The following is an 11,012-nucleotide window of genomic DNA, read 5'->3' as shown; positions in this document are numbered from 1 at the left end:
AAGATTCAAGTTGTCAACATTCCACTTTGTTGTGTGTAGGGTTGCTGTGAGTCAGAACTGACTCAGTGGCACCTAACAATATGTAACATACCTGGGATCTCTTTATAAAGTTGGTGATTAGTTTTTCCATCTCTTTAAATATGAATTGGTGGAATACCTAAAAGGGGTTCTACAACTTGCCCAGTGAAATAGGCCTCTTGAGGAGCCTGTGCAGTGTGTATAGGACCTTAGGTGGAATCCTGAGCCCCATCTAGAACCTTCTGAAGGCGGGACATCCCCACTAGAAAGGACAAGCAGACCAGCCTGGAACAGCTAGAGTGACAGAAGATACATCTTCATGCGAAGATCATCAGGAAAAACCCAAAACAAAAATGGCCGTATGATTTGCTACTACAAGAATAAGCAAGTTGTTTGCCGGGAAGCCATCAAGGCAAGCAATCAAGTCCCTTCAGGACAAACCCCCCTCTAAGACTGAAACTTAAAGGGAACACATAAGCAGGCATGTAAGCTTGCTGGTGACCACATTGGTTTACTGGTGAATGGAAGAGGGGGAAAGGCTGCAATGAAGAAATGGGCTGAGTTCAACCACGTCCCATTGACTCCTGTTGACCTGGAGATGAGAGAGAGAAAGGGAAGGGCTGGTTGGCCCAAAATGTGGTGAGACCTGGGGACACCTGAACGCATGGACAAGGACATAGCCACAGAGGGCTAGAGATAAGAGTGAATTATCCAGTTGATATAAGGTGAGGGGAGACACATAAGAGCATCCAAACTTGCAGATAGTACCCATTTGACCTAGCCTCAATGGCTTAATAATCAGAACTCGACTAGAAAATGATAAAAAAAAAAAAAAATTTTATAAAGGAAACGAAGGTAAATTGCTACAATTTGATGAACTTGACCTATTCTCATGGAGGTAGTAGTTCAAAATACCAACAGAGATGGAAGGAGTCTTTACATCAAGGATGAATGCTCTCCCTTCAGTATACAGGATAGATAGGGATGGGCAACTTAGACATTGGCTACCTAAATGAGGGGGTGATAAAAGCTCAAAGTGACTGGCTTACAAGGTTTCAAGAGGGAGTTTAGTTTAGGAGTGTGTGGGGGAAGCTGGAGTCCCCACTGAATAGTTTTCATCTTGTCTAGATGGGTCTGGTAAAAAAGAAGGGAATAAGATTCTTATGATTCAATAGTGAGTAATTGTCATCATGACTAATTGCGACTGTCACAATGGTAAAGGTAGAAGTTTTGTAACAAAAATGGGGGAGTAGAACCTTGCAGTTCAAACCAACCTTGAAATCCAGTGCTTATCCTACAGTTCCACACCAGGACTTCATCTTTGTTGGAGAAGTTCTGTATAGCATGCTTGCCTAGTCCACCATGTTGCAGGAAGTCAGCTCTTCTTTTGTGTGTGTGCATTGTGCATTTATTGATATAAATTGCCCTCTGAGCACTACTTTTGCTTTGTCCCAAAGGTTTTGGTATGCTGTGTTTTCATTCTCATTTGATTCAAGAATTTTAAATTTAATTTTTCTTTCTTTCACTACCCAGTAGTTTTTAAGCAGTGTGTTACTCGATTTTCATATATTTGATTTTTTTCCTTTAAACTTCCCATTTAAAAATTTTATATTGTTATATAGCATTGTAATTTGAAAAGATGCTGCATAAGTAATTCAATGTTTTGTTTCGTTTTTAAATTTACTGAGGTTTGGAGAATGTTGCACGTGCACTGGAAAAGAATGTATATTGTGCTGTTGATGGGTGGGAATGCTCTGTGTATGTCTAGGAGGTCAAGGAGGCTGTGTTGTTTAGTTCTTCTGTGTCTTGAGTTTCTTTCTAGTTGTCTCACCCTTGAAGTGATCAATCAAAGTCTCCTATTATTATTGTAGAGTTGTCTATTTCCTTGTTCAATTCTGTTTTATGTATTTTGAGGCTCTTTCATTGGGTACGTAGATATTTACTATGGATATGTTCTCTTCTTCAATTGATCCTTTAATCAGTACAAAATGCCCTTCTTTGTCTCTTATGCTGATTTTTGTCCTAAATGCTATCAGAAATTAACATTGTCACTACTGCTTTTGTTGCTCTCCACTGTGTTGTTGGCACAGTCCAGTTGGTACTGACTTACAGAGACCTTATGCACAGCAGACTGAAACACTGTCTCGTCCTGCACCAATCTCACAAACACTGCTGTTGTGCCAATCTACCTTGTTAGGAGTCTACCTCTTTTTCGTTGACCCTCCATTTTACCGTGTATAATGTTTCTGATTATTAATGTTTGTTTAAAGCTATTTCTCCTCATTTTCAGTTGTGCCGCACCAGCAAATGAAGGTCCTGAAAACTTTAATTTCTGTTTATCTGGAATGTCCTAATTTTTCTGTGGTATTTAAGGGACAGTTTTGCTGGGTATAAAATTCTTGGTTGGCAAGTTTTTTTTCTTTCAGAGTTTTATATATGTCATCCCATTCCTTTTTAGCCTGCATGGTTTCTGCTGCGAAATCAAAGTTTAGTCTTATTGGTTCTCCTCTGTAGGCAACTTTTTATGTTTCCTGAGCTGTCCTCAGGAGTCTTTCTTCGTCTTAAGTTTTGAACAGTTTGATCATGATATATCTTGGTGATTTTGGGGGGAGTCTACATCTGGTAGCATAGTGGTTACGAATAGGGTTGCGAACTACAAGGTCAGCAGTTCGAAACTAACAGCTGTTCTGCGGAAGAAGGATGACGCTTTCTGCTCCCATAAAGATTTACAGCCTTGAAAACCCTGTACATGGTCACTATGAGTCGGAACTGACTCCATGGCACATAACAACAACAACCCTGTTTAGGATTTGTTCCGCTTCTTGACTGCATATTTTCTCATCTTTCATGATGCTAGCGACATTTTTTTCCAGCAACTCTTTGACAATTTTCTCTGTGTTTTTTTGTCTCTTCTGTTCTGGAATTCTGATCACAGATAAGTTATTCCTCTTGATAATGTCCCACATAATTCTTAGCCTTGCTTCCTTTTTTTTTTTTTTTTTTTCACTCATTTTTCTTATTGTTCCTCTAGCAGACTCGTACTGAGAGATTTGTCTTCAAGATCACTAATTCAGCTTTCCATTGATTCAATTCTAATGGACTATCTATTTCTGTAATCTTAGATTCATCTTCTGGATTTGTATTTGCTGTTTTTGAACGGTTTCTAATTTTTATTTTATTTTGTCAATTTTTTTCTTGTTGTGTTTTCCTGAAATTTCTTAGTTTTTTTCCTGTGCTTTTCTTAATTACTTGTACAACTGTCTCCATCTTTCTCTGAATCCATTGAAAGTACCTAAATACCATACATTTGAATTCCCTATCAGGTAGTTCTCATACCATTTCTTCCTCAAAAGGGTTTTCTGCTTTTGTATTTTTATCACTTGTTTAAGTCACTCTGTCTTGCTTCTTCATGTGAACTGAAATTATCTGTGGTCTCAGACACTGTGGTAGTGTTGTATTGTACTTAATAGATGATTATATGTCAGTATTGATCTGAATCAACCACCAACATTCATGGAAGCAGCAATCGAGAAGTCAAATGATGTATTGCATTAAGCAAATCGGCTGCACAAGACCTCTTTAAAGTTCTTAAAGAATAAGGATGTTCGTTTGAGGACTAAGGTCTGCCTGACGCAGGCCATGGTATTTTCAGTAGCCTCAGATGCATGTGAAAGTTGGACAATGAATAAGGAATACTATAGAAAAACTGATGCATTTGAGTTGTGGTGTTGGAGTAGAATATTAAAATACCACAGACTGCCCAAATAACAAACAAATCTATGTTAAAAGAAGTACAGCCAGAATATTCCTTAGAAGTAAGGATGGTGAAATTTCATCTCTTATACTTCAGACATATTATCAGGAAGGACCAGTACTTGGAGAAGGATATCATGCTTGATAAAGTAGAGGGTCAGAGAAAAAGAGAAGACTCCCGATTAGATGGATTGACACAGTGGCAGCAGTGACGGGCTCATGTGAAGCAATGATTATAAGATTGGCATAGAACCAGGCAGTTTCATTCTGTTGAGCATAAGGTTGCTATGAATCAACATCACTTACCAGCAACAATGTTGATGTGTTCTTAAGCACTCACTCACCACTTGTCTCCTGGTAATCTGCCTTGGTCTAATTTTGAGTTTGATTCTGTTTTCCCCTTGTGAAGCCGAGGGACGTTAGACTTGGCTCCCACATGGTTTTTATAAGTGTCTTGCACTGAGACTATGTAGACAGTGGAGAAGATTAAGGTGTGAGAGGGAGGGAGCTAGAAAATTCTTCCAATCATCAGACATGTGAAATTGTAAATGGAGGATTTGGTTTTCAATGACCTGACCGGAATGGAAGTTCTGTCAGGGACATTCTAGTTACAAACACATCATTTCTTTCTTACTTGATGGACATGGGGCAAAATAGAATTATCAGGATTCTTGTGTTTGCAGGGCATGAACGTGTAGAGTCTTAGGTTTTATGCATCAGATCACATTTTAGCATATCTGACACATCATGTCTTGACAAAGTCTGATGGTTCCAGAAGAAATAGCATAATCAATTGCCAGTGGTACAGTGAAATATCCAGAAGAAAATACACATGCATACGTGCATACAGGCAAACATGCACATACCATGGAGGAAAAGACACAAAACAAAGGATGCCCTCAACAGAGGCAGCATAACATAAAACAACATGCCAGAGTGAAGAACTAACCTATCCATCATATTACATCAATAAATGCAAATGGAGTAATCTTAGTTTTGAAAGAAAATCTATGCTGTGCCTTCATAGCACTTGTCCTTTAATGCTACAGCAGAGCCTGTCTCTAGGGCCATTGACCACTTCTCCTGTCTTGGTCTCTGCTGGAGTAACCCCACTCACTTCACAATTGCCTCTGAAGACAGTTAATCCCCAGGGTGGTCCTTGAAAGACGATCCTCAGGATCATTGTTAGCTGCCTTGGAGTTGGCCACTGACTCATGCTGTCCTCATGCATAATTGAACGAAATGTTGCCAAGTCTTGTACCATCCTCATGATTGGTTGTGGAGCAAACCTATTGTGACCCATAGGGTTTTCATTGGCTAATTTTCAGTAGTAGATTGCCCGGCCTTTCTTCTGCTTCTTCCTAGTCTATCTTAATCTGGAAGCTCTGTTGAAACCTGTTCATTGTCTCAGCAATCAACAAACCTCCACTGACATACTGGTGGTGTCTGCACATGAGGTTCCTCGACTGGTAACATGAATGGACCAATCAGACCCCTGTGTGTATGTGTGCTTGTCCACCGCAGATACACTAAATCAGAACCTACAGCTTAACAAAGTCGCCAGGTGATTCTTATATCACTCCAGGTACCTCTTATGAAGCGAAAATGTCGATTCTGTTTCGGAATATCTGTGGTGGAAAGGCAAAGTCTCACAGGGAGTTGAAATGGAATGAACAGGTTCAGCTCCCTGGCTAGTAATCCGATCCAGGTTTCCCTCACATTGTTCTGGTTGTTAAGTGCTATCGAGTGGGTTCTGACCCATAGCGACCCTGTATTGGGTTTCTGAGGAGCAGCTGGTGAGCTTGAACTGCCGATCTTTTGGTTCAAACTGACTTTGTGGTCCAGTGCATTAACCTGCAGCGCCACACCAGGCCTCTAGAGTTTCCCTCATGGAAGGGGAACATTCTACTTCTTTTCTGGTGGCAATCGTTGTGAGTCCTGGTGTGGCGCTGTGGGTTAATGTGAACCCCGATTCTGGTGGTAAGTGGGTGGTGATACCCATCGACAGACATGCAGTATCATCAAAGTTGTTTGTTGTTAAATGCCATGGAGTCGGTTCTGACTCATAGTGACCCTGTATAGATTTTCCAAGGAGCAGCTGGTGGGTTTGAACTGCTGCCCTTATGCTTTGCAGTCCCGTGCTGATCTCACAGTGACACATCAAAAGTACTTAGGGTAGTTACTTGGGGTGAAGAGTTGCTGCTGTTGTGGGCCGTGGAGTCGGTTCCAACTCATAGCGACCCTGTACAGGGTTTCCGAGGCTGTAAACCTTTATGGGAGCAGAACACCTCATCTTTTTCCCGCAGTACAGCTGGTAGTTTCGAACTGCTGACCCTGAGGTTCATAGCCTGGTGAGGAGTAGGTAGAAGATAAAATCAGAATGGGAAATGGACCATTTGATAAGGAACCCTGATAGTACTGGGCTGCTAACCATAAGGTCAGCAGCTTAAACCCACTAGTTACTCAGCGGGAGAAAGCTTTGTCAGTCTGCTTCTGTAAAGATTTCCACTCAGCTGTGGAGACCCTATGGGGCAGTTCTACACTGACCTGTAGGATTAGTAGAATTGGCATTGACTAGACCAAGGGTGGGGACCATCTGGCCCGCAGGCCGTATAAGGCTGCAAAATCATTTCGTCTGGCCCTGCCAAGGCAACCGAAGGAAGGATTCAAAATTTAATCCATCTAGTTTTTTATAGTAACATAAATTTATATAAAGTGATGTTATAAATAGCCAAATGGCCCTTGAAAGAAAAAAGGTTCCCTACCCGTAGACTAGACGGCAATGAGTTTGGTGGGTTACATTTGATTGATGTGGGGGAAATGATAATTATGAGAATTATAGAGTAGTTCTGCTTTTATTAATAGCATTGGAAAGAAAGGAAGAGAGGGAGAGAGAGAGAAAAAATTAGACTCTGGCAGCAAGGGCCAACTTAAGGCATATACAAGTCAGGGTGTGGCAGTTTTTCAGGAAACTTTTCATCTCCTGCAGCTTTAGAGCAAATGTTGTGAAACATCGGACTGCAGGTCTGATCCTAAGGGCAACGGAAAGTGCCAAGGGAAACGGAATGTACAAGCTTTTCTTCATAGGTCTCCTGTCAAATTCAGGCCCCCATTAGGGAAGAGTGGGACTCTATGAACTGGGATGGAGATATTTGGATGGATGAGCCTGGAACCCTTAAATGCCCCTGAACTTTCCTGGCCAGCAGAAGCAACCCTTTCCCTTGCCAGAGAGGAAATTGTTGTTAGTTGCCATGGAATTGGCTCTAACCCATGGCCACCTTATGAATAACAAAAGGCAACACTGCCTGGTCCTGTGCCATTTCCTCAAGCTCAAGTTCATTGTTATGGCCACTGTGTCGTTTGAATGCCTTCCAGGCTAGGGGGCTCATCTTCTAGCACTGTGTCAGACTGTGTTCTGTTGCGATCAGATGGACTGATTTTCACCAGGCCTTTCTTCCTAGTCTGTCTTAGTCTGGACACTCCACTGACCTGTCCACTGTGAGTGCATTTACTAGTGAGTGGCATAGCTTCCAATGTCACAGCAATATGCAAGTCACCAAATAGGCCCCAAACTGGTGGGCTCAAACCGCTAACCTGTGGGTTAGCAGCTGCTGGCAAACGGCTTTGCATCACCTAGGCAGAACTCAGGATTTATATTTCATTCTAAAAACATGTTATCAGCATGTAAAAAAGGGGGAGATATCTATGTGCATAAATGTCTTTCTGTTCACTTGTCTATGTACGCAATATTTCTGTAAGGGAAACCAAGGAACTGAGGATGGCAGCTGCCTCAAGGGGCTTGAGGCTTCAGGGCAGGAAGGAGACTGATGTTTCATAGTGCATGTTTTTATGCTCTTTGATCTGTTTATGTATATGAATTATACTTTCAATTAAAAATGGGTTGGTTTTTTTTAAATGTGAAAGCAGTTTGATATTCAATCTCAGTTATAATCAGAGTAATGCAGATGAAAACTTCAGGGAAGTAAGATTTTTTAGGGGGAAACATTTTATGAATTGAATGAAGGTTTACAAAGCAGATCATCAGTTTTATATTCAACAAATCATATATATATATATTTTTGTTTTGTTTTGTTTTCATTTTAATGATTGTAATCCCTTCCATGTAATAAATTATTCATTCCATTTCTTCCCTGTGGTTCCTATTCCTCTTTGCTTCCCAACCCTTATGAATTTGGGCCTTTGGTAAGTGTTGCCCTTTTGATCTTGAATGGCTGACTATTCTATGGTGAGCACACTTTACTGGTGGTGTTGTCCCCTATATACCTAACTACTGCTTAACTAAGGAGCTCTGGTAGTGTAGTGGTTATGAGTCAGGCTGCTAACCGAAGGTCAGAATTTCAAAACTACCAGCAGTTCTGTGGGAGAAAGATGAGGCTTTCTGTTCCTGTAAAGATTTACAGCCTCAGAATCCCTATAAAGGGTTGTTATGAGCTGGAAAAGACTCCACGGCACATAACCACCACCACCAACACTTGACTGAAAACTGGGCCAAAAGGGTGCCTGAGGGCTGTAATCTCAGGTTCCTCTAGTCTCTTTCTGACCAGTTAGCCCAGTTTTTTGTTTTTGTTTTTAATAATTTTGATTTTTCTTCCACATTTTCTCCCACTCTATCCAGGACCCTCTAATGTGATCCCTTTCAGAACAGTTGGTAGTGGTAGCCGGGTACCGTCTAGTTCTTGTGGTCTCAGATTCTTAGAGACTGATGTTCATGCGTTCCATCAATCCATTGGACTAATGAATTCCAGGTGTCTTCAGCTTTCATGACTCTTTTTTCTTCCCCACAATGAGAGGCCAATAGTTGCACCTTAGATAGTTACTTTTAACATCCCAGTTGCTATTCATGAAAGTAGGATGTAGAACACTGTCTTTGTGGACTATGTTATTCCAGTTGACCATGGTGTCCTCTGAGACTATGATAAGATCTTTAAAAAACTCACAATACCATATTTTTAACAAAAAACAACTTCTTAATGCCCATAGTTGAAGAGGATATGAGCAACATGGATTCATGCATTGTCTGTATATGAGTCAAAAAGTATTGCTACTTGGGTTCTCATTCATATGCACACAGGTTTATTACAAACAAAACATCCAATGGATGTCTACAGACAAGTTCTCAAAGTAATACACTTGTCTTCATCTCATTAGCCTGCCATCAAAAATAAAAAGGATCCTTTTTGTGCCACCGGGGGTGGGGGGTGGGGGGTGGAGAGGAAACTATTTTGAGGTTAGGACTAATATAAAAATGTTAACAAAATTCCAGTGGATATCTCCCCAAATCACTGAATCTTTGCAACAAGTTTATGAGAATGCTGTCCCACACAAAACAACAGTTTTTAGATGCATCAAGCATTTTAAGGAAGATTGGGAACGCTTGAAATATGAGCCAAGAGAGGGAAGATGGCTATCCTCAATGAATGAAGGACCTGTGGCTGAAGTCCAGAAACTGGTGGAAGAAAAGCAAAGAATTAATTACCATTGATGCAATTGGGATCTCATATTGCATTTTTAATTTTAAATAAACATCTTGGCCTCAGTAAGTGTTTGGCAAGCTAGGTTTCAAAGCACTGTGTGAAGATCAGCTGGCTCAAAGAGCTGATTTCTCTGTCAGTCTTTTAAGCAAGGTTGAAACCAATGAAGATGATTTTATGAAAGGAATTGTAAGAAGGGACGGGTCTTGGCTTTACCAATACGATCCATAGAGCAGTGTCCAATCAAAACAGTGACTTCTAAGGGAATCTACTGACCAGTTAAATTCAGGATAGGTTATGCCAACTGTTTTGTTGTTGTTGTTTTTTCTTAATTCAAAAGAGGTAATCTTGAGAGATTTTCTTGAGAGATACAGGATAACCATGGGGGCTTATTATGAAGAAATTTTTAGAAAATTGAAATCTGTATTGGTGAGAACAAGTTTGGAGAGGTTTTGCTAAGGGATCTTCTCCCTCGCCCCCCACCCCTCCAATCACAACAATGCAAATGTATCTGCTCTTTCTTTGATGGAAGCAGGGACTGTCTTATGAGAATTTCATTGGGAAACTACTCCATCCACCTCACAATCCTGATCTTGCTCCTTTAGACTTCTTTTTATTCCCCCAAACTGAAAGAACATTTAAAAGGAACCATATTTGAGTCCCTTGATGATGCTAAAATTGCTGTTTTGATGTGGTGTACATTGAAAAGTACACAATTCTTTGGGAAGTCAGTTCCGACCCATAGCGACCCTGTATAGGGTTTCTGAGGAGCAGCTGGTAAGCTTGAACCGCCGATCTTGCAGTTCAGACCGACTTTACAGTCCAGCTCATTAACCCACAGTCCATACCAGAAGCCTTAGAGAGATGGAAATACTGTCTTCAGAAGTCTATAGACCTAAGGAAGGAGTGTCGGCAAACAATAAGTTCATATTTTGATATTTTAATCGAATACAGGTTTCTGCAATATTATACTTTTTGACTTACTCTCACATTTTACTTTTGTGGAACAGAATTGGTAAATATTCTTGAGAACAACCTGAGTGTTTTGATATTAAAGGCCTTACATTAGAAATATGCTTTGACCATTCCATGTTCGTGTGTTTCTTGTCTTAGGCTGGGTTCTCTAGAGAAGGTTTTAAGTTTTTAAGTTGTTGTTAAGAGCTGTTGAGTTGGTTCTAACCCATAGTGCCCCTGTCTAAGGTTTCTGAGCAGCAGCTGATGGGTTTGAACTGCTGACCTTGCAGTTTGAATCCACCTTGTGATCCAGTGCTTATCCTACAGCGCCCTACCAGGACTCACATATATATATAGCTGTTACGTGCCATCAAGTTGGTTCTGACTCATAGCGACCCTGTATAGGGTTTCTGAGGAGCAGCTAGTAAGTTTGAACTGCTGATCTTGTGGTTCAAACTGACTTTTCAGAGTTATATATATATGTTGTTTAGGTGTCACTGAGTTAGTGACTACTCATAGCGACCCTATGAACAACAGAACAAAACACTGCCCGGTCCTGGGCCAACCTCACAGTCATTGCTGCACCTGAGCCCATCACTGCCGCCACTGTGCCAATCCATCTCGTTGGGGGTCTTCCTCTTTTTCTCCTATCCTCCACTTTACCAAACATGATATCCTTCTCCAGTTACTAGTTCCTCCTGATAACATGTCCGAATTATGAGACACCAAGTTTGGCCTCAACGAGCACTTTGGCTGCACTTATTTCAACACAGATTTGTTTGTTCTTTTGGCAGT

This window comes from Chrysochloris asiatica, unplaced genomic scaffold (genome assembly GCF_000296735.1).
Source record: "Chrysochloris asiatica unplaced genomic scaffold, ChrAsi1.0 scaffold00101, whole genome shotgun sequence".
Lineage (NCBI taxonomy): Eukaryota > Metazoa > Chordata > Mammalia > Afrosoricida > Chrysochloridae > Chrysochloris > Chrysochloris asiatica.
The sequence above is the reverse complement of the archived record's forward strand: the minus strand, read 5'-3'. Positions refer to the sequence as shown.